General features: G+C 35.6%; 1 long non-coding RNA gene and 1 pseudogene across 14 annotated transcripts in view; one reads left to right on the top strand and one right to left on the bottom strand.

Annotated features, from left to right (window-relative positions):
* Window positions 1–14,811, bottom strand: part of LOC149567546 (uncharacterized) — a 105,214-nt gene extending 90,403 nt beyond the window's left edge. For 4 of the 13 annotated variants that reach the window (XR_016362424.1, XR_016362425.1, XR_016362426.1 and 1 more), the window contains exon 1: window positions 14,613–14,796. This is a non-coding gene — a long non-coding RNA (uncharacterized LOC149567546). Of the gene's footprint in view, window positions 1–788; window positions 1,036–14,543 lie in introns of those variants that run through there. The other 9 variants (XR_016362428.1, XR_016362432.1, XR_016362435.1 and 6 more) reach the window with 8 other exon arrangements.
* Window positions 1–24,441, top strand: part of LOC149567545 (uncharacterized) — a 172,399-nt pseudogene that overhangs the window by 133,347 nt on the left and 14,611 nt on the right. The window lies entirely within an intron of this gene.

Here is a 24,441-nt window from a genome sequence, read left to right as displayed (position 1 = left end):
ATTTTTCATAGATTCTTTGGCCTTTTCCATGGCCTCATATAGTTCACCCATTGGCGTTTGGTCTCCATCAACCAAACGCAGAACTTTGACTAAAGGCTCAGACACCTGCAATATAAATTTGAAATTAGTTGACAAGTTACAAAATTATTATTTACTTGAGTTACAAACTTAGTATGTTATAAAGTTGTAAAGTGTAAACTAAAACTTAAAGTTTTGTAGTTACCTTTACTATTTCATCGACCTTATCTGCAAAATATTTATCAAACACAATCAGCACAACATTCTCTCCTTCACTCTTCTTTGCAAATGTGGAATCAAGCCAATTTTTGGAAACAAACATTTTCTTCAAAGAAACCAAATTATCGAGAATGCTTTGCAATGTCAAGAAAATCGTTGCAAACCTTGTGACGGTAGGCCTGACAATTTCTTTGCCATAAGTGTGCTCTCTCATCAGGCTAAGGACCCATGGGTGATTGTATATGTATTTTGTCACCCGCCTTGCATCCTCCACAATTGGAGTGACCGACTCAAGTTTGCCCATGTCCTCCAAAAGAAGGTCAAGGACATGTGCTGCACATGGGGTCCAAGAGAGAGTGGGGTGTCTCTGCTGTAGGAGTTTTCCTGCCAATTGTAAAAGCAAATACTAATTAGTTTCCAACTTTTCAAAAATATCAAACTATTAAAAATTCTTGTTGTGAAATTCACAATGCACATGCAACATAAAATTACGGTTTACCTGCTGATACATATGCAATAGCATTGTTTGTGATAATTTGCACCACATTTTCAATGCCAATCTCTAAGACCATGTTCTCCAACATCAATGCCAATGTTTGAGCATTTTTTACCTTGCTGGAAGCATCGATTGATTTCAGGAACACCACATTATCATTATAGCAAGCCAAAAAATTAATTATGGTCCTGCTCTTCCCATTTGTCCACCCGTCAGAAAGAATGGTGCAACCAAATTTTGTCCATTCTTGTTTTTGTTCCTCAACAAATGCTTTGGCCCTCTCAACAACAGTTCCAGTCAGCCTACAAAAACAAAATTTAGTTATGTCTTAGATTCTTAGTAATTTTAAATTGATTTAGACTTTAGTAATCAACATTCTAATTTCTAGATAAATTAATTAAAATTTAGAACTAAGTAAAAAGTTAAAAATTAAAAAGAAATCGAGTGTAATAAAATTTTTTGCTTACCTGTCACCCAACACAAAAGGAGAAGGGGACTTGTACCCCTTTCCTGCAACTGTCAACCCTGTCGCCAAAACCTCCCAATAGGGACTATCAACAACACTAATAGGAAGGTTGTTGAAAACTCAGAAATCTGCTAGTGCATTGTCCACTTGGTCATGGACCTCCTTATTCCATCTAGTGGCCTCTAATGAAGGTTGTGCACTACGTGTGTGCCTCGGCACAAAATAGCTCCCTATCCCAAAAGCACCTGCTGATCCTGACGGTGCGAAAGTGCTAGGAGGTGTAGGAGTGGGAGTGGGAGAGGAACTCGTGAAAGAAAAACCACCTTGTTTGCGGACATGCGGCCCATGATAAGAGCCGGCCATGCTCTAAATGGCTGCCTCCTCCTAAACATCAACAAAATTGCCTCGGGTCTCTGCTATGGCTGCCCTGACATGCAATTTATTCCGCTCTCTTTGTAATTTTTTTTGCTCTCCAGCTGCAAGCAAGGCATTTGCAAACCTTTTAATTTCTTCTGTTGTACTCTCACAAGGATTCATATCATGGTTTGAGATCCCTGCGATGGGATATTTGAACCGGTAAATGCCCTCGGATATTACTTTTTCACATCAAATGCAAATCACTTTGGTTGGTTCATCGGGTGCTTCATAGGCATATTTCCATGCTTGATCTCTCGCATTCTTTGGCCTGGCGCAAATGTAGCCTGAAGGGCATGGAGTCAATGGCCATTTGTCTGCCATTTAAAACTGTTGCGGGCTGCCTTACGCATACAAATTTAAAAAAAAAAACTATAAATAAATTATAACAAGATCAAAGTTAACAGTTAAACAAAGAATTCAAGCAACATTCCAATAACAGTGCCAATAAATTAAAATCCAAATAACATTCAAACAAACTAGCTGCTAGGGTTTCAAATTTTTCAAAAAAGTGCAAATTTCTAACATAAATTCGATCTAGAATGGAAAAAAATGCAAATGAATGCATTTAATCTTGCTTACATTCATCAAATGCATTCCTAACTAATTAGGAATATATTTTTATCCATTTACATGCAAGAAAAAAGAATACAATCTCTTGCAAAAATAAAAAACAAAGATTCAAATCACTTACCTAGTAACGAAGAAATCGAATCAAAAGGCCTCAAAATGCACTCAATTTTGCCTCTTGCTTGCCAAGAACTCCTCCTCTATCCTCTCCTCTCCAAAACACCCTAAGCAATTAAAAAACCAAATGAAAAAAATATGTCTTTTCGTCACTTTATGTGACTGCCGGGCGCAGGCAATTTTTTTCCAAGCAATCGCAATTTTTAGGCAATTAATTGCCTATTAATCTGCGATTTTTTTGAAAAAAATCCGCAAAAAAAAATCGTGATTTTTGGGGCTTCTAAATTGCCGGCCCCAAAAAATCATGATTTTTTCTAGTATCGCCAATTAATCGGCGATACTCACATCTATGGATTTGACAATGGTGTTGGGTTCCTGTGGCCATCAGACAAAAATTTGGGCACAACTATATGATAAGGATCTTGATTTTTGTAACATTTACAATGTAGTCTTAGAAGGGAAGAATGTTCCTAACTTTTATATATAGGATGGGTTACTTTGTCATATTGGTCACATAATGTGTCCCTAGTGAAGAAAGAAAGAAACTGATATGGGAAGCACATTATAGCTAGGTGGCAGGACATTTTGGTATTGGTAAGACTACTGCAATTCTCCAAAATTATTTCTATTGGTCAAAAATGAAACATGATATCATTTTATATATAAAATCTTGTGTTGCATGTGCAATTGCAAAGCCTTCAAATCGTAAATTGGGTCTCTATCTACCATTACCTATCCCTAATAGACCATGACATTTTATTTCAATGGATTTTATGTCTAGGCTCCCAAGTAACAGAAGGTGAAATGATTGTATATATGTGGTAGTAGATAGATTTTCTAAAATGGCTATCATGGTGGCTTGTAAAAAAATGATTTCAACAGAGGAGACCACTAAGCTATTTTTTGAACATGTTTGGGTTGCCGAAAAAACATTATTTCAAACAGGGATAGCAGGTTCGTCAACAATTTTTGGTCTTCATTATGGGCTAGAATGGACACTAAGTTGACAAAGTGTACAACATTCCATCCTCAAACAGATGGCCAAATAGAGTTAGTCAATAGAATGATTATCCATATCTTTCGAATGTACCACTCCAAACACCCATTTATATGGGATGAGAGCTTGCCTTATGTGCAACATAGCTACAACCATGCACTCCACACTACTATAGGATATAGTCTGTTTGAGGTTTGTCTTGGGTATCAACCATTGGCACCTATAAATGTAGCATTACCCATCTTGCAATCTAATCAGCTGCTCAATATTGAAAAGGAGGCAGATAAAGTAAACAAATTTATTGAAAAGATCAAATAGTTACAACAACAAGTTCATGATATTTTAGAACAGAGAAACTAGAAGTATAAGGAAAGACATGATCAACATAGAACTCCCCATCATTTCCAGATTGGTAACAAGGTATGGCTACATCTTTAGCTGGAGCGCCTCCAAGGACCTTATAGAAAACTTTGTCCTATTCAATATTGGGCCATATACCATTAAGAAACAAGTTGCTGAGAATGCTTTTGAACTTGATCTATCATAGTTTTTGGGATTACATCCAAATTTTAATGTAGAACTATTGCGACCTTATTTTCCTCCATAATTGGACATCTCTCAAGTTGCTCAACATATTCATGCTATAGAATTGAATCCATCCACTACTACGCCATTACAGTGTGATCATGTTACTAAAGTCATGCTGAAATCTTTAAGAAATCAGAAAATTCTGCTTTATAGGGTGTTTTGAGCTGGTCAATTCTCTCATCAGGGCAGATGGTTAATCAAGGAACAGATTGCAACACAATTCCCTCATTTACTGCAGAAGATTGATGCAATGGGGCCCATTGCCTCTTAAGGGGGGAGGAATGATCTAGATTATATAGAAGATCTAATTTTTGAAAGTATTTTTCATATTTTATGAAAGTTTTTCTATATGTTTTTGTTTGGCCTTTTCGGAAGTCTTTTGCTCAAAATTTCAAGCCGAAACCATAATCGGTCCCTAGAACTTGGCAACCGTAAACTCGTTGTTTTAGGGACTGAAACTTGATGTTTAGTTCTTCTTTCCAATAGTGTAAGCGGTTTTGAATTCCGAGCTCTAGGTCAAAAGTTATGGCGCCGACCAGTTGGGGTAATTAGACACCTAGTTTTGAATAGTTTAGTTTAATTTTATTGTTTTTTACTTTAGCCACATAAACATTTCGAATTCATGGCTATGGTGGCTATTGATATTCCATCATTGTATATATTCTTTCATTTTCAATGAATAAGATGGCTTTTGGTTTGCATACAACTCTTTTGAGTTTTGCAAGATTCTCTAGAATTTGAACATTGGGATCGTAGGTAATTGATTCACTAGATATCTTGTTTTCAGCCCACTTCATCAATTTAGATCACAAGCCACCCTCTTGCCAAGATTGCGTCATATCCTTTCTTCTTCAAGGGAATCACCACAAAGTCTAGGACAAAGGGTTGGGTACCAATTGTTATCTGCTATGCCATCTGTGTTCGTATCGGCTTGATGTTGTCTTGATTGGCGCCCACAAGATTGAAGGTTGACAACTATAGTGTCAGTTTCCATAGTTTCTTCCATGTTTCCTCCAACAACACATTTACCCCCAATCCTTCATCAACAATAGTATCAGTGAGAATGGTTCTACAGATACCCATTTCCACCACTACAGGCTGTTGGCTATTGGTCACCGCCAATAGCATTAGGTCTGTTGAAGGGCTAACTAGAACATTTGTGTACTTTATTGTATGGGTAAGTTCTTGTATAGTTCGTAGTATGGTCACCCTCAACTACGACATTGTCTCGAGAAGGTCTTTGATATTAACTAATACCTCCATTTGCAATACTTACCTCATAATAGTTTTCCTTATTTTTGTATGCGTACGAGGTGTACCTTCTATGTCATGGTTTTCTCTTCTTTTAGCCATCATTTCTTGTTCAATGCTTGCCTTTGCTTCCCACACGTTTTCTTTTTCCATTTGGAGGTCTGGGTATGTTGCCTTTCTGGCTTGTGCCTGAGTGATTGCCAATACCTCTTCATCTTTGCGTGACTTCTCCATGTTCAATATGTTAACCCCACACTTGGGGCAATTGGTATCCTCATAGCCACCCGAACCACACCATCGACATTAGTGGGGTTTCTTCCTTTTGGCATTCGCAAGAAAAGTGCCCCCACTGGTCGTAGGCTTGACACTGAATCACAGGGCGACCCTTCGCATCATATTGGATCTAACTCTGAATATTATTTTTATTGTTGCCTCGGTTGTTGCGTTGGCTGTTACAATATCTACTTGAGGATGTGTTGGTATTGGTTAGTGTTTGTGTTTGAGAGGTGGCTTTTGCTACAGACGCTGATGGTTGTTCCTAAGTGAAGAGTATTCGTGGCCCCTTCATCTTCATATTGCATGGGCATTCCTTGTTGGAATGCCCTATCACTTGGCAAATGTTGAAGGTTTTCTTTAGGTATGTGATCTTAGTATGACCTTCCTTGTAGTTCGTATATCATAAGTCACCTTTGTTCTTTCTCGCGCTCCTCATTGCTTTAAACTCCATGATTCGGGACATATCCTCCTAAAGGGTTTGCACCTTTTTATTGGATTCTGCATCGACACTGCTTCCCTCTGAGGAGTCCTCATTTGATGATCTATTCTTTTTCTTTCGAGAGGTTTCACTCTTGCTCTCGATGTCCATTGCTCTATTATATGCATTCTCGTACAATGCAAGAGTTACAATCTTTATTTTTCTCATGAGGGATGATATCAGCCCCTCCAGAAACCCACACTTCTTGAGGTCATCCGCTGCTTGGTTTTCCACTTTACCAAACAAATCCTTCAGTCACTGGCTGTATGCTCTTACACTCTTGGTCTTCCCTTGCTTCATGTTGTAGATTTCCACTGGGATTTCATTATCATCGCGAAGTAATCTAAACTCTTCTTGAAATAATTTATTCAAGTCATCCCACTTACTTTTGTCTTATCTAGTTCAAAGATGCAATCAATGGCCACTTTGCATAGTGTTGTGGGGAACTGTACTACCCATTCATACCGTTTGATCACCTAATTGGCCAACCAGATTATCTCACATGTATGATAGTGTAATACTAGATCCTCCTTTTTGTCTCTAGTGAACTTACACAACTTTTGCTTATACTATGGTTTTCCTTGTAACCAATACTATGTGTACTCCCAAACTAGGTATACTAGAACCAAGAAAATTGTTTTAACTCGTGTCATTGTGTCCTCCCAACACCCTTGGCTGCATCGGTATCCCCCTATGTCACTTTTTTTGCTCTCCTCTACTTCCCTTTGGGCTTCTCGTGCCTCCATATGTTCTGTAAGGGTAAGACGCCTTAATCAGTTTCTTGTATCTTCAATTAATTCTCTATTGCCGCTCACTTAGTTGCCTTTTGTATGGTTGCCTCCATCGACACTGCCCTTGTACCTCTCACCTTCGGCTAGTTCTCTTACCTTGGTATTCCCTCAGTCCCTTTGGACAATTCTCCTTTCCTTTTGGGTCGTTCCTTGACAAGTCGCCTCAACCTTCGCCTTTGCTCTGTTTCTTCTAATTGTTAGGCTCTTTGGATGCTCTTGTACTCATTTATTTGATCCCTCCATTTGCGGGTCTTATCTTTTTTCAAAAGGTTTGACATTAATTGTTTGGCTCCTGTGGATTTAATTTGCATTGCCTCCTTGTTTTGTCACATTCCTCCTCTTCTCTACATATGTTTTCTTCATACTGATGCAAGAACTACTGGCAGCAGTTCTCTTTGTTAGTCTCTTCTCGTGTGTTTTGCAAGGCTCCTTAAGGTCTATGCCAATAGTTTGGGCGAATGGCACGTTAATCGATCTACAACAGGGCTCACACTGAATGAATTCCACACTACACTCTCCAAAACTTCCTCTTGTATAGTTACCCTTCGTATGTGGGTTTTGATAGATGCTTGCGGAATGGATACAAAGTTCACCAGTAACACCTTTTCACCTTCGAACAATTCATCATTTTCACTGCTGTTCATACCTTCGTCTACTGGCTGGCCCAGTATGCTAGCTTCATCATGTAACTCTCAGTTACTTCCAGATTCGAATCAGTAACGGCACCAAATGCTTGACCCGTAGGGTAACTAGTTTAATGCACATGAGAATAATATAAAATGTAATAGAACATAGTATCTTATAGATCTCACATTTGCTTTTGTATTGATTCATCAATGCTTTACTATTTTAGAGTTGACTGCTACTATTTCACCATCACTTGTTTTCTTGTTGCCAAATTAAGGTGGCAACATCTTGGGGGATGTGTACTGATTTGGGGCAATTGTACAAATGTCCCCCCACCCCCCTGCCTGATAGTAGGGCTAGTTGTTGTAGGGTATAATCTAGCAAGATGGGAGGTTTTTTTTCTACAATATTATTTTCTGTTTGCAAACTAATTTTATTATTTATATCATTCTTTAGATAGTGACTGTATTGGGAATGTTTTTTTTACCACTTTGCAGCCTCCATTTGATAGTTTCTTGCTGTCACACTGCCTTTCCAACCCTGCCACTGCCATTTAATTTCGTGTTTTGGGTGTACCACAGTCATCAGCCATGCAGTATTCTATATAGGGCTAATTTCCTCAAGGAGGGGTTGTGCATGTATAAACCTTGTTCATGTTTTGCCCGAATGTAATAGCCAGACAGTTGTATTAAGTTTATGACTGAAATTAATTTGTTTGCAAATCTGAATTTTTTATTTAAGTGTATTACATTAGTCAATGTGATTTCTCCAACTGTTGAAATGAAATTAAATCAGTTTTAGATGGTTTCGAGATGATGTTTGACTGTTCCAATTCTACCATTTGCAATTAAGGGTTTAATATAGCCATTTTCAGTCAATTGTAGATGTGATCAATGTTATTTTCAAGCCCAATTCATTGTTTGAGTTCTCATTGCAATTCAGAGGGCTAACTGGTTAAGATATGTAGGGCTTTTGTGCTTCAATCTTCTCACCAAGTAATTGCAAAGAAAACATTCACAAGTTTATAAGCACTAGTTGTATACATGAAAGATTTCAAATATTAAAGTGAAGACTGATAATTTTTGGTGTGTGGTGCTTGAGAGGTTCTCCCTTGGAATGCTAGTGGCAAAAGCAAAGCCTCTCATCAACATGATTATATTTTTGCATCTATTTCTATAATGAGGTCCTTGTCCTAAACCTCATATGACATCCTCTCAAAGTATTTTCACAGGACCTCTCCATCAACATCTCAAAACAAATTTGTAAAGAACAAAATGAGTTTGAAGTAGTTCCTTGCCACATAAATGGATTGATAGAGTTGATTGTTTTACCTTGGATAAATAAGTTTTAGAATGGCTCAAATTTTCATCATTTCCTATGTAATAGTTTTTGATGGCCTCTTTGGCATTGGCCATGGCCTAATAAGTGTACCTCATTGAGTTTCTCCTCTGTCCACTTAGTGCAAACCTTTGAACAAAGGGCTTGACACTTCTGTTAGTTCCAAGTTACAATTAAAAATAAACCTTAAAATATTGGACAATATTTTCTAAAAAGAATGAAAAAGGGTTTGCTTGAATGACAAGATTTTAAATTAAATTACCAGTTAGAACTTTCATAGATAATCTTATTAATTCTCTTCCCAAAGACATCATAAAAAGTTGTCTTTGTAACCTTTTTTCAATCCTTTTCTTTGAATAAGAAGAAGCCAGCCATTGCTGGTTCAGAAATATGTAATGTCGCCATTTTAGGAAAATTTTTATTTTTCCCTAAAATAGTAATTCCAACTCAGAGTGATAACTGCATTATATCATAAATATAAGTTTCCCTAAAATGATTCAGCTCAATAGTTCTATGAAGTATTCTGAAAAGAGAACTTAGCTTGTTTTCTGCTTTGTCATTTTTGATTTTAGAACTCTTCCTGAATATTGATTTCTCTCTCTCCATTAATAGTTCCGTATATAGGTGTTGATTTTCATGGATCACTACAAATGTACTAAGCACTGTATAAGTGGTATGTGTGTTCCAAATGGCATCAACCTCTAATTTTTAATGAGCAAAGGCTATGAAGGGACATGTCTATTCGATAATTATATATTAATATAATAACAAATAATAATATCTCACATAATAATATATTATTTAATTAATATATAGATATATATTATATCTCACACACACACACATCTGCACTTTAGTCTCATAGTTTATCCAACAGAAGCTAGCAAACATCAACAATCCCTCTTAGATAGGGAGGATAATCACAAGACATATATTATGGCATTGTTAATATTAGGAATGGTAAATTTTAAGGATATCTTTGATTAGAAGATATCCACCATTTTGATATCACATTTAATATCATCAGTATTGGTCTTCCGGAATATCAACCCATGATATTCACCAAATTCTCTAAGTAACATTTAGATATCACATTTGATATCATGAGTATTGGTCTTCCAAAATATCATCACATGATATTCACCAAGTTCTCAAAGAATGTCTGATATCATATCTGATATCATGAGTATTGGTCTTCTAGAATATCAACACATGATATTCACCAAGTACTAAAATAATGTTTGTATTCACATCTGATATCATGAGCATTAGTCTTCCAAAATATCAACACATGATATTCACCAAATACATTCCAGAATGGCCTTCCAGAATGTTGAGATGCAATGTATTCACCAAGTACTATGAGTAATGGCCTCTCGAACATCAAGTTGCATGATATTCACCAAGTACTATGTGTAATAGCCTCCAGAATATCAATTTTCATAACATTCACCATGTATTCAAAATGTTTTTAAGGTATGTGCACACGCGTTCTCATAATGTGTACCATATAAACATCCACCATGAAAAGTATAATCTATCATAAGAGACTTTATTAGTCTTTTCAAATACTAATATCTTTTCTTTTAATATCAATTATTAAATAAATAAAAGAAATGTACCTAATACTAAATGGAAGTTCATTCCATATAATACTCTAAAACATAATTTAAAGTGAACAATATATAATCATCCCTCCAATGTTACTTTCCTTTTAATATCACATTGGGGCGTATTCAAATCAGTTGCTATATTGTCGTACCCTGCAGATTAAATAATCCACGGTGGCAATTCTTTTTCATCCATCATGTCCATTGGCTCTCCTCCCTTTATCATTTTTCTTAGCGGTAGGTCCCTTGCATTGTGCTTAACTTTTCTTGCTATCTTTTAATTACCTGCTATTGTCTTTTTCGACGGGGTGAGGATTATATTCCTTACTTGCCACCTCGGTAATATTCTTTTTCGAAGAGAAGCTCTCAGCTCTGCCATTTGCTATTTGCTTTCCCTACATTTCTCTTGAAGGATGTAACACGATAATTTACCCATCCTACGAGTGCGCAAAAGGAATGGTACAAAAATAAATTTGCCATCGTCATCTTCGTTGTCAATGTTTTGACCTCTTCAGCTCTTGAATATCATATTGACTTCATGAAATTACTGTTGACTGTTACTACATTTCTTGCTTATCACCTCAGCATTTTTCATCCCTATATTACTGTTTATAAACTCAATCTTCTTGACCGTGAGTTTTGAGAGAAGATGTCAATGTCTTTATTTCTGCAATCTCAAAAGGTTTTGCTAACGTATAGACATGGCTTCCTTGCTTTTAATCGCTTTCTTACATTTGCAGCCTGACTGATATCATGTTGATTTTCATGGATCGCTGCAAATGTACTAACCACTGTATAAGCGGTATGTATGTTCTAAATTACAGCAGCCTCTAATTTATAATGAGCAAAGGCTATGAAGGGATATGTCTGTTCGATAACTATAAATTAATATAATAACACACAATTGCTCTGGGGGAATAGCAGTCCCTGCCTTATGCTTGGTTGGAAAAGTACATGGCAGAGAGTAAATAAGAATATGTACAATAAATGGATCTTTGTTAACATTCCATAATCAGCACAGATAAAAAAAATTCAGAATTTTAAGTTTCGTAATCCCATAGCAATATTAACATGACATCGATGTTTGAGATTTTGTTGTATGCAGATTAAAATAGTAAATGCACAAAATGCATTGAGATCAAGTAAATGATGAGGCCAATGATTTTAGAGCATTCAGTACATTCATCATTTAGTATGTCAATGTAAATTGATAGTAAGTCTTAAGTCATAAGATTTGTCCATTCTCAAATGGCAGGATGCTCTGTTTTCCAAGGCAGAGTTCTCTTAATTCTATTACAGCTTCTTTTAAAAATACACTGATTTTTTTGAATTTGTTGCAGTTCTGTTACCTAAACAGGATAGTCTTTATTCAGTTGCAGTTATATAACTGTCTAATGACATGGACAAAATAACAAGATTTTGTGTTTTTGATTAATCGCATAGAAACTGTGAAACCACATTTTTAAAGAGGAGTTCCACCTACAAATAATTGAAAGAAACAACTTCCAAAAAAATAAATGACTTTTCACAAAGATAAGACAGCAGGTACAGATGGCAGACTGTCATGTCCCCTATTTTCCTTCAATCAAATTAAATAATAAATGATAATAAAATAAATAAATAAAGTATAATAGAATTTTTTTTAAAAATATATAATAGAATATATTATAATGCAATAAAGATATAATATATTAGAATCAATAATAAATAAACATTGATGGTCAATAAAATGTTCACCAATATATATATATATATATATATATATATATATATATATCGAATATGATTGATATATAAATTGATATATTTTAAATGATAAATTTTACAATGCAATATATATCAAATGATAAATGAGAAATAATAACCTATTATATATAATAAATAATAACATACTATTATAACAAGATTAATATTATTTCATATATGAAAGAATAAATACAATATCATAAAACATATTAAGAGACTCCGCAAAAAGTTGCAACCTTTCCCTCAGCACCTATATATTCTGATGAGTCAAGAGGGGCATGGGGACATTAGGAAGCCAGAAAGTTCGAGCATCCATATGGAGAACAACGCTTGGAAGGAATGAGGAACGCCCAGAAAGAAAGGCAAGAGGCTCAATATAAATATCATCACACTCAGCGATTGGAAAGAATGACCGGCAGGGAAGGATAATCTAACTTGAATATTACATATCACGTTCAGCGTTTATTATGGTACTCAGTGACATCGATCAAGGTAGAGACTGGCAACACAATCATCCTAGATGACAAGAGTGAAGAAGGGGAATAGTCAGCGGAAACTTGCCAATTATGTAAAGAAAAGATAGTTGCAAGAGACTCCAATACAAACAAAGACCGAGACTCAACATTCGCCAGGTACAATCAACAGGTACGTTGAAGAGAAGAGGATCAATTTCATTGGGAAATGGACAGGAGAGCGAAAAGATAGAGTCAAGTAGAATGACAAAATAAGTAATACAAGAGGGGAAGAGCACATGGACATCAGACAAAACAAAATATATAATTAGAGCTGATAGAGGCAATATTTTTGAAAAAAAAAAAAGAAAGATAAAAGAAGATTGTGTACTATGAGCACCTCATAGATATTTGGAGATCAAAGGGGGAAGATTCGGAGAAATATATCAAGGAGTACATAGCATCTTCGAATGACTATATCCTTGGAAAACTACGATATCTACAGAAACAGTACAGTATAAAATGAATATACATCAATCATTATGTTTGATACCAACTACAAATTGATAATCTCATACTTGGCTAGGCAACAGAATCCTATGTGTGATTCCAACAGAAGGAGCTTTAGATATACGAGGAGTTTGTTCACACCAGAATTCGCAGTCGACACTTAATTCAAGGAAGGGAATCAAAATAGCACATAGCTCAAGATACTATACAAGCATCATAATATCATCGGATATTTTTATCACTATCTTATCCTTTAGAGTTTACATTGATGAGAGTAACAGTCAGAGCATTCCATTCCGTATACGCCCAGGTTCTGCACAATTCAACAATGTCAGACTGGCAAGATATGTTGTGAGTATACAATTATAGATCAAAGATATTCGTTCTAAAGGAAAGATCAATAAATTTATTAATACAATGATCAATCCTTAGGTTTGGGGTCATCAGCAACTAATTCCCATCCTCACTTTTAGAATTATATTAGAATGATCACTTAGAGGCATAATTTGAAACTTTATACATAATTATTATACAGATTCTTAGTAGACCATTGGATTCATTGTACAAACTTATTATAAGACTTATAATAAGAGTACGAACAATCATCCATCTTCTAAGCCAATCACATTATTACAAGAGAGAAAGGATAGATCAATCTGAATAGGATATGAAAAATATATTTAAATAATATTTTATTGTATCCTTGCATTCCCATTACATAGAAAGAAATTCATTAGACCCTTCAACCAAAACCCAAAATCCATAAATATAGACATTAGTTTGTGAAGATAAAAGAAAGCTTAGCACGAATCTTAGAAGGGTCATTACACAGACTGCCAACATTTTTATATGTTTTAGTGGACAGCTATGAAAATAACTACATATCATATGTGAGAAGCTATTCACATCTCTTCTTAACCGAAGGCTATCTCCAACATAAACTGTTGACAATAATCCCAATTTCTGAAGCATGATCAAAACCTCAACTTATGTATTTAAATGGACAGGTATATTCCGTTAATAAAAAGGTGCTGAATTTTTTTACTGATAATTTAAGGTGACGTTACTTCTCCTCTGCAAAAAGCATGAGTTTAGCACTGGCGTGGGTGTGAAAAAAATGATGAGAAGTAACCGATTCTTGTCCAAAAATTAAAAACCCCTCAAAACAAAATTATTTTTTAGTACACCACCAAATATACAATAATAAACAAGTTTGTCCAAAAAAATTATGTCTCCTCGCAAAATATCTTGTCGGCCAGGGTTGATTTTCAAAATATAATATTAAATATACAGATTTCAGCATTAGCATGCAAATTGTACTTTTTTCTTCCCAGAAATTTGTGTGCGCATTCTTGCAATGTTCAAATTTTCATGCAACTAGTACATGAGTTACAATCATTTTGCCTTTCTTTATAAACAAGCTTAATTCCCTATTTTGTCTGAGTTTTTCTAAAGGAAGCAGAGCTTTCTAAAAGATTTTAAATCCTGCTTAGATTGCATAAGAGGAAGTTTATAAAAAAAAATTTGAGTTAGTGAAATTGTCGGCGCAACAACATGCATAATAGTGCCAAAGAAATACCCAAGTTAAAAGGCAAAGCGATCTCGGCACATACTGCTCGTTTCTAGCAGCTTCAGCAAGAATGGTTACCAAAAAAATGATATTTTTCTCTCATACAGTAAACGGAACATATCTCCTGCAGATTCAGATTTTCCCAACTGTTTCTACTGCTCTTTCTACAATACGCTGGATTGAAGAAAATCACTGCGACAGGAAATCATAGCCACCCACGATGAGTAATGTTTATCCTTCTACCTCCGCACAGTAAATGCATTTATTTTCTCTTTACACCTGTCCTTCGTTCCATTTTTTGCTTTTAACTTCATTTATTAAACTACCTGTAACCGCGGGAAAACAGTCACTATCCAATCAAAAAAATTGGAATTTCTGAGAAGAAATTAATTTTTAAATAAATAGACTTGAAACTTTAGGTGTTCAATTTTTTGATTCCGAAAAATAAAGAATGGTAAGAAACTGGATCATTAGCTCCCTGCGTTGAACTAATAATAATATTGCACATAATAATATATTATTTAATTAACATATAGATAGATATTATCTCTCACACACACCTATGTATGTATTGTGTGTATATATATATTATATATATAATATATTTATGTGTGTGTTTATATATATATATATACACTTTAGTCTCATAGTTTATCCAACTGAAGCTACCAAACATCAACAATAGGAGATGAATAGCTATTCTTTGTACAAGGATGAGATGATTGCTTGATGGCTTGATTATTTGATCTCCTCCATTGCCTGATCTTCTGAACTTATCTGCTCTTTCTGAGCACTGATTGCTGATCTGAATTGTGTCCCTTGATTGATTGATCAGTTTGAAAAATATTAGACCAATTTCTTCTGTAATATACTCATACTCAGACCTGATTATTCCTTATTACCTGCTGAATTATCAGTCTGTTGTTTTCTGATTGCAGATTTTTTTTTAAAAATGAGATGTTCTTATGTTCTCTACAATGAAACATTTCTCCTTTTTATATCTTTATTTTAGTGGAGGAAGTCACGTCTTTGCGCTAACATTATAGCTGTTATCAAGGGACACATCTCTTCCTTGTTGATCACCACTTTGAAAAGCCTTAACTGATGGTTATAATTAAGGCTGGCCCTATTGAATGACTGCTAATATTTATTTTTTAACTTCTTGGTCGGTCTTTTTGGATTTTCCCTTACTTATGTCACCTAGGGTTATATTTAAGGCTGGCCAGCAAATAAAAATGTACACTTGAAAGTGTCACACTCTAAATCCTTCTATCCAAACAATTCCATGGGTTGGAATGTTCGGATGCCGGCTTAGAGCTCCCTATCCATGGAGTGCAAGAAGTTAGTTTTCAAGCATGAAGGCTCTCAGCCAAGCCTTAGAAATGTACTTCTTGCTAGTAAACCATGCAATGGGAGGTTCTTTGAGAGAAGAGCAAGAGTGCCAATATCTTCAAGGAATCTCTCAAGAATGCAATGTAAGTATGGAAACTAAGCTAAGATGATAATGCAAAATGTAGCTATGTTAAGCATAAATGAGAATGTTGCAATCCAACTATTAGACTATATGATTTAAGCTACATGTAAAAATGAAAGCTAAGCTAAGCTAGAATGCCATGATGCCATGGATGAAAGAATGTAGACAAGAAATAGAAGTTCTTCACAAATCTCCAAAGAAACCTGTTAGAAAACTTGCAGCATAACAATATTCAAAATGAGGATTGATTGAGGGGGAAAACTCTCTCCCTTTTAAAGATGTATGGACGGTAGAGATCAAGATGAAGATGGTGGATGATCAACGGTGGAATTCAAAAAGATGAGTGATCCATGTGCACACACAAGTCAACCAATAGAATATAAGTTGACTTGTCATATAAGACAAAAGTCACAAAGCCTTTTCTTTTAATTGCAAAATAGAAAAGGACTTTATGTGTGCACTTTAAGTGGGTTAGAAGAATGGGGTCTTTTATTTAATTAAAAGGGGACATGTTCTTTTAATCAAATAATGAACTTAGGATAGCATAATGAACTTAGGATAGTATAGTCAAACTATAGGTTATAATAAAATAAATTGATTATTAGCAATTTGGTCTAGGTAAATGATTAAATTAATTTAGCCAAAATGTTGAAAAGGGGGCTAATAGTCTAGATGACCATTTTTAGGTGATTACATTTGCCCCTCTTTGACTAATGCGTGATCGATCTGGGAACACATTATGTCAAAGAAAATAGAAAGCCAAGTAGACGGTGATAGATATAGATATCTGATTTTGAAGAATGAAATGTAGAAAAAGATAGCAAGTCCTAAATGTACAGCCTGATAGTGGTAGTACTAAACACTAGGAAAAGATGATGTCAGAATTCAAGAAGAATGCTAACACTTAGCAAAGTAGATAGATCAAGAGCAAGTGAAAAGATTAAACAAGTGCTCCAAAGAAGTAGATAGTTGTAGCAATCAGTGATAGAGTATTTCTGCCCCCTCGGGATCGAAATTGAAATGAGGTAAGGGGATGCAAAAATTGGCTAGACATGAGAAAATTAGAATATAGCAATATCCAAGATGACAGATAGATGATTAGAACCCAAGAATGACTATAAAAAAAATTGATAAAATGCTCCAGTTTGACTAGAGTTGACCTTGAAGGATATAGCATAAAAATTAGGTCAAAATGAGTAGAAAGGTGATATATATATATATTGAATATGATTGATATATAAATTGATATATTTTAAATGATAACTTTTACAATGCAATATATATCAAATGATAAATGAGAAATAATAACCTATTATATATAATAAATAATAACATACTATTATAACAAGATTAATATTATTTCATATATGAAAGAATAAACACAATATCATAAAACATATTAAGAGACTCCGCGAAAAGTTGCAACCTTTCCCTCAGCACCTATATATTCTGACGAGTCAGGAGGGGCATGGGGACATTAGGAAGGCAGAAAGTTCGAGCATCCATTATGGAGAACAACACTTGGAAGGAACGGGGAACACCCAAAAAGAAAGGCAAGAGGCTCAATATAAATATCATCACACTCAGCGATTGGAAAGAATGACCGGCAGGGAAGGATAATCTAACTTGAATATTACATATCGTGTTCAGCGTTTATTATGGTACTTAGTGACATCGATCAAGGTAGAGACTGGCAGCACAATCATCCTAGATGACAAGAGTGAAGAAGGGGAATAGTGAGCGGAAACTTGCCAATTATGTAAAGAAAAGATAGTTGTAAGAGACTCCAATACAAACAAAGACCGAGACTCAACATTCGCCAGGTACAATCAACAGGTACGTTGAAGAGAAGAGGATCAATTTCATTGGGAAATGGACAGGAGAGCGAAAAGATAGAGTCAAGTAGAATGACAAAATAAGTAATACAAGAGGGGAAGAGCACATGGACACCAGACAAAACAAAATATATAATTAGAGCTGATAGAGGCAATATTTTTGCAAAAAAAAAAAGAAAGATAAAAGAAGATTGTGTACTATGAGCACCTCATAGATAGTCGGAGATCAAAGGGGGGAGATTCGGAGAAATATATCAAGGAGTACATAGCATCTTCGAATGACTATATCCTTGGAAAACTAGGATATCTACAGAAACAGTACAGTATAAAATGAATATACATCAATCATTATGTTTGATACCAACTACAAATGATAATCTCATACTTGGCTAGGCAACATAATAATATGTGTGATTCCAACAGAAGGAGCTTTAGATATAAGAGGAGTTTGTTCACACCAGAATTCGTAGTCGACACTTAATTCAAGGAAGGGAAACAAAATAGCACATAGCTCAGGATACTATACAAGCATCATAATATCATCGGATATTTTTATCACTATCTTATCCTTTAGAGTTTACATTGAAGAGAGTAACAGTCAGAGCATTCCATTCCGTATACGCCCAGGTTCTGCACAATTCAACAAGGTCGGACTGGCAAGATATGTTGTGAGTATACAATTACAGATCAAAGATATTCGTTCTAAAGGAAAGATCAATAAATTTATTAATACAATGATCAATCCTTAGGTTTGGGGTCATTAGCAACTAATTCCCATCTTCACTTTTAGAATTATATTAGAATGATAACTTGGAGGCATAATTTGAAACTTTATACATAATTATTATACAGATTCTTAGTAGACCATTGGATTCATTATACAAACTTATTATAAGACTTATAATAAGAGTACGAACAATCATCCATCTTCTAAGCCAATCACATTATTACAAGAGAGAGAAAGGATAGATCAATCCGAATAGGGATATGAAAAATATATTTAAATAATATTTTATTGTATCCTTGCATTCCCATTACATAGAAAGAAATTCATTAGACCCTTCAACCAAAACCCAAAATCCATAAATATAGACATTAGTTTGTGAAGATAAAAGAAAGCTTAGCACGAATCTTAGAAGGGTCATTACACAGACTGCCAACATTTTTATCTCTCACATACACCTATGTATGTATTGTGTGTATATATATATTATATATATAATATATTTATGTGTGTGTTTATATATATATATATATATATATATATATATATATATATATATATATATATATATATATATATATATATATATATATATATATATATATATATATATATATATATATATATATATATATATATATATATATATATATATATATATATCTACACTTTAGTCTCATAGTTTATCCAACTGAAGCTACCAAACATCAACAATAGGAGATGAATAGCTACTCTTTGTACAAGGATGAGATGATTGCTTGATGGCTTGATTATTTGATCTCCTCCATTGCCTGATCTTCTGAACTTATCTGCTCTTTCTGAGCACTGATTGCTGATCTGAATTGTGTCCCTTGATTGATTGATCAGTTTGAAAAATATTAGACCAATTTCTTCTGTAATATACTCATAATCAGACCTGATTATTCCTTATTACCTGCTGAATTATCAGTCTGCTGTTTTCTGATTGCAGATTTTTTTTTTTAAATGAGATGTTCTTATGTTCTCTACAATGAAACATTTCTCCTTTTTATATCTTTATTTTAGTGGGGGAAGTCACGTCTTTGCGCTAACATTATAGCTGTTATCAAGGGACACATCTCTTCCTTGTTGATCACCACTTTTTAAAACCTTAACTGATGGTTATAATTAAGGCCGGCCCTATTGAATGACTGCTAATATTTATTTTTTAACTTCTTGGTCGATCTTTTGGATTCGCCCTTACTTATGTCACCTAGGGTTATATTTAAGGCTGGCCAGCAAATAAAATGTCCAAAGGTATGTTTTATAGGGGCATGGCTAAATATCTAGAAAGTGTTAGTATACTATAAATGCTTTCCAAGGTGATGAGGTTAGTTCCAAACCATGTAAATCCAGCTTGCACAAGCTCTTTCCTTTAGTGTAATTTCTCATCAATTGTTATTGTAAATGTATTTAGCAATGTTCTGGTGTCTTCCACCATGGATTCCACTCAATCAAGTTTGCCTATGTACTTTAATATAATATCACCGCAATAGGCTACGGAAGGGGTTCAAAAGTTGTGTGCCTCTTCTCAAGTAGTCTTCTTGTTACCATATTTGGTATTGCATAATCTATAACAACTCGGCCCACACTTTTGTAATGTTCCCAATTCGGGGAGACTTAGAATTAAGAGATAATTATCGTCCTCCTACCACAAAAGCTAAGTCTTATCAATTAATTAGTACTTGGTATAATGGCTACTATGCCCTTTGTTATGTTTAGTTGTGACCTGATACTATGGGTCGATCTGATATTCTCCTTACAATTATGACTCTACTCCGGCGATTAGCCACAAAGATTGGAGTACTCTTATGATGATGTTACTATTGTATATGAAATGTAATGATAGTGTTTCCGAAGGAGGACAACTAACTGGTTGCAGTTTCCTCTAAGGATGGCAAGATCGGTAAATGGAGTAGATATGAATCGCTATCTTCGACACAATTATTTCCACCAATACGAGTCCACTAGGCAATGGTTTTATTGTGCAGAACTAATATTGGATAGATAGATTTGATGATTTCTCTCAGATTGTGATCCAGCCACTGAGTAAAGCTATCTTGTCTATGATGTCTTACGTATGTAATTGATCTTCTACTCTTCTTATCTCAACATTATTACGTTTAGACTACACTGGAATATAGTTTTTCGTTACTATCTAGCTATTTGCGGGTCTTCCCCTCTAACATATAACCCTGACTTGCTAAGTGGGTTTTGCGCGCTAAGTTTAGTTGATATCCTCTTCCGGTGATATTTACTTGAATCTGCGTTCTTATCAGCTATGATTCCTGTTGTCTGTGATTTTGTTTAACCTTTCCTTCTGCGGTTTCTGTCTTGTATTCTTGAGATTTCGATATATCTCTCCTTGTCGGGAGATTTTCCTGTAGCGTGAGATTTTGTTATGTAAGTCCCGAGTTATGTGAATCCCCAAAATTAAGTCTGTGTCTTCCTTTTTCCCTGCTTTTCGTCTGTTTTTTCTTTTTCCTCCTTAAATTGGATGTGATCGGTAGCTCTTATAGCTTTTGATGAGTCGCAACTCCTCCCAATGGTTAGCTCCATAGTTATTATTACGTCGAAGGCGTTGCTATACTGAAGAAACAAAACTCACTTTACCGATCAATGATCAATATCTCATAAAAAGCAATGCAAGACGATTGCAGAAATTTGGGCCTTCGATATTTATCCATTCGCCTCGTCAGCTGTAGAGAGAGAATTTTGCACTCGTTTTAGTCAGAGATGGTGGAGACTCATTATCCCCAACTCCTTATTTTCAGTGATAGTGCAATCTTACATTTAGTGTTGGAGTTTAAAGCGGCATAATATGAGGAAAGTAGAAGGATTATCTTCAAGATTTGTCACGTAAACTCCAATCTCTTCCACATTCTCATTCCATAAGGAGGAATTTTGCATGATATTTATAGAGAAGTAGTAGCATAGATAGGAGGCGTCATGAGCAATGTCTTGGGAAGTATTCAACTGGAGAATGGAAGGCAGAAATTAGTGATTGGGGTGGCAACTAGATGAAAAACATATTTTAGTATTTGATACAAGGTGCGATCTATGAGAGGAGGAAGAAAATTCAATCAGATTTAAACTTGGTGCAGAGAAAACATTGGAGGAGATGAAACGCTGCCCTGCAAATTACCCTCCATTGACTCCCATTTTTGTCATTGAAAGAGCTTCTACAGTCTTTGGAGACTGCACTTCTGTTCTCTACACCAACTTTAGTTTCACATTTCACAGATTTGCAGACTGGCCTCTCCTCTCTCTTCTCACAATATATCTCATGGGGATGTGGTAAGCATGAAAGCTTACAGTTTTGAAACATTAAAAAGAGCTATTTCCTTCCAAAATTCCAGAGATTAGTTTTTGTCTTAATATTGATTACAGTCATAATCCATCTGTTTTCGTTTGTCGGTACTATTTGTCATATATATTTTTGGGGATAAGGCACTCAACTTTGATTTTTATAATTTTATATAATGGGCTGGAAATGTATTTTCAAGAGTTTATGAAGTTTTGACACTACAACTTAGAATTCTGCAATTTTTCACAAGTTTTCAGTTCTGCTGTTAGTTTCTATATTTTTTGACTGGTAGCTCTTTCAAATATAGCAATTTTTTGACTGGTAGCTCTTTCAAATATAGTTTCTTGTAAGTTTGTATGTTTCTTTTCTATGCCAGCCCTCCAATTTCTAAATCTAGCCATCTCCATTACTTGAGTTTTTTGTTCAAAAGGTTCCGAGCCCCATTTTCCTACTTGACAACTTCTGGTACAATATAATTCATAATATTGAGATTTTGCTCGGCTTAGTCTCAAGAGCTTGGAATTAGACTCGAGAAGAACTCAGCATGACTCATCATGATAGAGCATAGGATCATCATGATAGAGCATAGAAGTGTATGCTCTCATCCAATTATTGAATGTGTCAAATTGGATGTTTGTGCATAATGGAAGGTGAGGAGAGCACAAGTAAATTCTATAGTGTTCATTCTACCGAGCAGCATATATTGGCCAACATTTATTGGGTTTCAATTTTAAATAGTTTTTAAAATGGCCAAATTTTATATTATTAGAGAAGTGTTTGTTTTAAACCGATTTCAAATAGTTTTTAAAAATTTAAAGCTCTACATTTTATTTTTTAAATTATATTCTAAATTTGAGATTTTTTTTTTAATATTTTTTTTTATTTTAATATTGTTAAAAAATATATAGATTATATTAATATTATATATATGTTTTTAATTATATAACATTATATACGACTAACTAAGGCTCCCGCTCGATGGCTCCCGCTCCTCCTTTTCAAATTTTTGGAGCCCCTGCGCATGTTTCCCCCGCTGCGGTCTCTGACCCCAACTGGCGTCTGGGTGGTGGTGCGGTTAAGGGCGGATGTTGTTTGGCTGCTTCTGCGGGTGGGGGAAGGGCTTCGCCTGCCCCTCGTTCGGCCTTAGAGTTGCCTGCTTCTCGTCTAGGGTCTCCTGGCTCTGGAGGTAGGTCTTTTGCGGACGTGGCTGCCTTTGAAGCCGGCCTACATGATGCTTCCATCTCTTCTGATCCCTCTTACTTTTCGACTATTAGTGCTTTAAAGCCTATCAGGGTTTATTTAGATCCTGATTCAGTTGAAGACATTTTCCATGCGGCTAAAGACCTTTCCTCTCTTGCTGCCATTTTTCGCTTCCGCGGCTACTGGCCCTCTCTTGCCAATTTACATGGCTGGATCTCCAAGAATTGGTTGCCACTGATAAGTAAAAAAGCCCACATCTTCCTGTGTGCTAGGGGTTTTTTTATTGTTAAATTTCAATGCACCATTGACAGAAAAATTATTTTGTGTCACAATAATTTCTCTTGGCAGGGCAGATTTCCTCTCATGGCCAAACCATGGCACATGGATTTTGATCCTCTCTCAGAATCCTTAAATAAGATCCCTACCTGGGTCCATCTCCCTAATCTTCCGTTACATCTTTGGCAAGATTCGATTTTTGAAACTATTGGGAATGCTATTGGGGATTTCTTATATGTGGATGCTGATACTTCGGATATTCTCCACTCGACCTATGCTCGCTTTCTTGTTGACTTGGTTGTCTCTAAGGGCCTTCCTGAAGCGATTTGTTTGGATTCCCCAAGGGGTTCTTGGACACAATTGTTGGATTATGAGGGTGTCCCTTTTCGTTGCAGGATATGCCACTTGACGGGTCATATTGTTGCTCGTTGTGCTGCTGGGAAATCCAAACCTAGGTGACCACCTTCTTGGTGGTCAAAGGCCTACTCTGAGCACTGCACGGTGAAACATTCCTTGGTTGCTCCTGATGATTCTGAGGCTGAGGCTAGATCCGTGCTGGTGACTGAGGAGGATGCTCTGGTGGATCTTTCCTTGGATGCTTCTAAGGATTTTGTGGCTGAGGATTGCGTTCTGTCCGAGCCGGTGGTGGAGGTGGATGCTTTGGTCTCTTCCCCTGGTTTGGATGCCCCTCCTAGGGGTCAGGCGTCTTCTGATTCTCTCACGGAGGTTGGTGCAGCTTTTGCATCCCCTGGGTTCCTTGGGTCTTTGTCTTCTGAGGTGTGGGTTGCTGAGGCTGGGAAGATTGAGGACGGTTGGATCGCGGTTAAGCGGAAGAAGAAGTCTTTTTCTTCTGCCCCCCCTTTAGATAGGGTCCTTCGGTCGAGTAAGGGAAAATTTATATCAAAAGGAAAATCTATTGTTTCCTTATGTTGACCGATTTTTTGTGTTGGTGAACTGGTTGCTTTTCTGGTTCATTGGTTTCTAGTCTGGGAGGTTTTTCAGGTTGCTATTCCAGTCTGTTGACCTTCCAGGTTCCAGTACTGTTTTGGTTCTTTTTTCTGGTCACATCTGTT

Source organism: Cupressus sempervirens, chromosome 3 (genome assembly GCF_028749045.1).
Source record: "Cupressus sempervirens isolate cs-2001-9-10 chromosome 3, ASM2874904v1, whole genome shotgun sequence".
In the NCBI taxonomy this organism is placed as follows: domain Eukaryota; kingdom Viridiplantae; phylum Streptophyta; class Pinopsida; order Cupressales; family Cupressaceae; genus Cupressus; species Cupressus sempervirens.
The sequence above is the reverse complement of the archived record's forward strand: the minus strand, read 5'-3'. Positions and strand labels throughout refer to the sequence as shown.